Below are 5,071 nucleotides of genomic sequence, written 5' to 3' on the forward strand. Positions count from 1 at the left end.
CCCCCTCCCCCGCTTCCAGCTCCACCCTCTTGTCACTAGAGAGGAACAGGGCCTGCTTTGGGCCCATGGCCAGTCACCACTTGCACAGCGATTGTGTTGTCACTTTCCACACAAGGGCTGTGCCACAGCGCCGTCCTCTTCCTTGTGCCCAGTTCCCTTCCCTACTGGTTGTTCTTATCACACTGTTCCTGTACCACTCCTGAAACTCTCTTTACAGACCTCTCTTCTACTCCTTGCCCACCTCATCCATGTCCTCCTCTGTAGCAAATTCAATGTGTTACAGTCTCTTTGGTCATCTGTCCCGAGTGTTCCGTTGCCATTGAAATCTCTCCTGTCAAGGTCACCAGTGACTTCCTTATCATCAAATCCAATGGCAGGTCCTGAGCCTTCAGTGTCCCAGACTGCTGGGGGACAAATGGCAAGGCCATTCTCCTGCCTTCTCATGGCACTACCAAACCCAGCAGTCCATGTCCATCCTCTGGCTGCTTCTCACACTCTGACCTCTACCTTTGGAGGAATCTGGGCAGTCCTCACATGTGGGAGAACAGCTGGAAGACCAGCTCCCACATTTTACCCCAGGGTCCTCTTGAGGAGAGAGGGATAAGAGATTTAGATAGAAGGACAGAGGGGAGAGAAACAGAAACACAGGACAGCCTCGGGAGGGCCTGGATCAATATCCACTGGCCCCTTCTGTGTCTTCTAAAGGGCTATTCATCAGAATGCCAAGGCGTGGAGCAAATGACCTCCCCCTAGCTCAGTCAAGTGTAGACCCTTCCAATCACCTAGAAACCATGCACATGGTTAAGCAATCCTCTAATGCAGCTCTGCTAGGTAAAGCAAGCTCAAATCTCACTAGGAAACCTTTGCAGGCCTCCACACTCACATACCCCAGATGTCACTAAGATGGATGGAGCTGAATAGAAACCTTGGGATTTTGTACAACCACACAGGACTAAAATATGTAATGCACTAATTTGATAAAACTAGAAACCATAAACATCCAACCTAATAGAAACCTGACTTTGTGTTGTCAAAAGGAACAGCTCTCCTTTCAAAGGAATAAAAGACATGGTTTGTTCTGGAACAAAATTTGAATGACCCTGACATATATTTAGGTCTCCCCAAATATAATGTCCAACACAGAAGCAGTTTCATGAAGTTTTATAGTAACAGAACGAAGAAAGTTATAAATCAAGGTATTTTTAAAATGCATTGGTAGAAACATCAGAGAGACAAGTTACAGTAAGATGGGGGAAGGCTCTGCTATTGGCCTTGGATGCTGTCTTCAACACTCAGCCCTTTGCTAAGTTAGTACATTCCACAGGCTTCTTACCTGTCACATGTTGGGTCTGACTGGTAGCAGGGTGTTAGGTCTGACACAGCCGGGCAAAGAATGGCTTATTAGGGTGCTAGAGATCACCCCGGATAAACTGTTATGTGGCTCTGGCACTACAACATTCAACCCCTCTACATCACTGAAGTTCCAATCGTCAACCAGCCTGTGTGGACAGATTCTAGCCTGGAGTTCTCATCCCTGTGAATGTAATAAATGAGGAACTCTCATAAATGTTCTTGCAACAAAGACAGATTGTTGCCTTCAGCAACCTAAAGAGTCCTTTTAATTTTTTCGGGAACCTACATAGACTCAGGTAAACATTGGCTTCAACACAAGAAAGAATTTCTGGGCAAGTAAGTATGGGGCAGGATTGGTGTTTATTAAAAGACAACTGGGGTAGGTGGTTGAGGAGATGGCTCAGTTGGTAAAGTTCAGACCGGAGTTCTGATCCCTGGCACCCACCTAAGTAGCTGGATGTGGTGGTGTGCCTGTAATCGCAGTGCTGAGGATGAGAAGACAGGAGCATCCCTGAGGCTTGCTGGCCACTCTATGAAGTTGAATCAGCAAGCTCCAACTCCAGTGAGAAAATACAAGATAGAGCGATGGGAGAGAGAAAAGGCCCTACTTTGACCTGTGGCCTCCACATGGACCCTACCACACACACATATACACACATAGAAAAAAGTGAAGGTTTTTTGATATGGATTTTAAGCAGAAGAGTCAAGGGAAAGATGTTTGGGGAGAAAATGAAACACAGCATGGGCAATGGATACGGGTTTCTCTAAGAGAGCGTTGCATCACATCTTTAAAATAGCCATATATTTCAGTTTGGTGAGGTTGCTAAGGAAACAAAATAAGATCACAGGTCTGAGAGACAGCTGACATGACTTCCTTGAGCAGGCAACTCTCTAGCACTAAGGGATGCAGGAAGGCATCTTGACTGCACAACGGAGTTTATAATAGTCTTGTTTGAAATTCCCACACAATGTCTTGGAAAAGAAACAAGGCTCTTCTCTTGACATAACATGTCTAGAAGGAATGCGGATGGTGTCTCCTTATGGGCAGCCTTCATAGCAAATGGTGATGTTTTGGGATCTTGATGCTCCTCTGGGAAAGGCTTTAACCAGAATCAAGGGTGAGGGGCTCTTCCCTTTCCATGTTCCCATGATTCTCCATGTCTTTTTGCCCTGCCTCAACAAGCACTAAGAATTCCAGAAGCTTACTCAGCTTTATATCCCTTCCTCTTTTAAGCATGTACAAAGTGGTCTGTTTGCCGGCTTCTTGTGACAAGCATTTGTGAGGGTTATCTCAGTTAATTTTAATAAGTATCTGAGGTTGATGCTGTTGTTGTGTCCAAGTTACAGGGGTCTGAACAAGGTTGAGATTATGACTGAGCTGGGAGGCTGAAATCATGAGGGAGGCAAGAACCTGAACATAACTTCCGTAGGAAGCCAGGGTGAAGGTCGATGTCGCTAAAAATGTTGAAGGTACTGAGTGTAGAGAGGAAGCGTTGGCCCATGTGTTTGGATATATTTGAGGGGGAGTGGAGCAAGACTTTCACAGGACCAAAAGAAATTCGGGGCATTGGGTGACCCAGACTGATGGCCTAGACTTTCAGACAACAGATTTGGGTTTGCTTTGAGTCAGGGTCTCATGTAGTCTGGGCTGGGTACTTACCTCAGGGTAATCATGGACTCCTGATCCTCCTGCCTTCGCCCTGAGAGCTGGGGTGACAGAAATGCACCACCACATTTGGCTTGACAGTAGGAGGCTTTGAAAGGATGGAGAACGCAAATACTCAATACTCGAGGTACCCGTGAAGAACCAAGAGGGCATATGCCTTGTTCCAAGTACTTAAGAGCCTTGGGTGTGGGTGGCCAGTGGAGTGGAGTGTGGGGAAGGAAAAGATCAGAACCACCATTTGAAAGGGCCACGGGAATGCCAGCTGATTCATCCATTGGAATTCCCAGTTCACAGACAATCAACAAGGACATTTCAGAGAAGAGCTGGCAATACAGAAGTCTCTTGATGACAGAACTTTGCAGAAGGCTCATGGAAGAGCATGAGTCTAGGTGGAGACCGAGTTAGAATAGACTTGAGCCAAGATGAATGTGGGGAAGAGAGGAGGAATGTTTGACTCCAAGGATTCTTCGGAGGACGTAAGGAAGAGGAGCATCTCTAGTTGAGGTGCAGGTATTATGGTGTGTGTGTGGGGGGGGGGTATGCTGCCACTGACGTCCTTGAGTGTGGCAACCTGAGTTCTGTAAACTTCTTTGTGGAAATGAGAACAGCCCTTGCTAAATTCTCCTACCATCTAGATCCCAAGGAGGGTATGTTAAGGGCCTGGAGATTCATAGACAGGCTCTTGGTAGGGTTCTTGCCACAAAGAGGCTGCTGCAGGTAGGTAGGTGTGGCCTGAGCAGCAGTCTAGCTGGATTCAACAGTATGGAGACAAGAACATAAAGGTGATAGGGGACCTACGAGGCTCGGATTTGGGAGCTATCTAGAGCTTTTGGCTTCAGAACAGACAAACCAAGAACCACCCTAGTTCTTGTGACTCCTTCCCAGAGTTGTATTAGACGTCAGGGTTAACTGCATCAGCTGCTGAGTGAACACAAGATGATTGTGAGAGCTAGGAGCCTGGTGCCATGAGAAGGGTGAGGCAGAGGCTCACCTAGAACATCGGATGGCCGGGACTTTTGCTTTAAGAAGTGGCAGAGGAGCTGGGGAGGCGGCTCAGTGGGTAAAGTGAAAGCGTGGGGACTCGGGTTTGGAACCCCACACCTTCGGTTTGGAACCCCACACCTTCAGAAAAGCACACATGTGTAACCCCAGTTCTGGAGAGGCAGAGACAGGCAGCTAGATCCCAGTGGCTCTTTGTCCAGCCAGTCTAGCCCAATAGGCAAGCTGCAGGCTCAGAGAGAGACACACTGCATCTCTAAGACACACACAAAGACTAAGGCTGAGGGTTGGGGATTTAGCTCAGTGGTAGAGCACTTGCCTAGCAAGCACAACGCCCTGGGTTCTATCCTCAGCTCAAAAGAACACAGACACACACACACACACACACACACACACACACACACACACACACACAAACTAAGGCTGAAAGTGGTGGAGGAAGACATTGACGTCAGCCTCTGGCAGCCATAGGTGCATGCCCACAGGGGTGGATCTGCATGCACAGGCAGAGTACACAGGTTAAAGGTCACGGTGGGACCCCACGCTGCAACTCAGGAGACATAGATTTCTGAGGAGAAGTTACTCCTCTCTGGCTGTCTTCCACCGCAACTTTTTAGAAAACCTGAACTTCAAGGCAGTCTCCTTTGCGGGGGACCCTGAAGCTCTCCAGCAGCACCAGCTGCATCTCTTTTGGAAGCCAGGTAGAGCTGTGTTGAGCATAATGGTGGGCAAGAAAGATGTGAGAAAAAGAGCTGGCTCCACAGACCCCTGGTGTGTGAGTCAGCACCTGCTCTCAGCTGCCAGAAGGGCTGGCTGGTATTAAAAGAATAACAATATCCCACAGCACAGAGAGGGTTAGGAACCTGTGGTGAGTCACTCAGCAGGAGAGTCGCGGGCCTAGAGAGACCAGTTGGGGTGACTGTTGGATGTGCTAAGAGCACAAAAGCTTCCCCACTTCCATGGCTGGGAAAATTATGAGGCTGACGAAGGACGTGTTGGAGTCAGCCAGCCAGCCAGCCAGATAGCAGCCAGGAACAGGGCAGCTATGTACAT

This window comes from Onychomys torridus, chromosome 6 (assembly GCF_903995425.1).
Source record: "Onychomys torridus chromosome 6, mOncTor1.1, whole genome shotgun sequence".
NCBI lineage: Eukaryota > Metazoa > Chordata > Mammalia > Rodentia > Cricetidae > Onychomys > Onychomys torridus.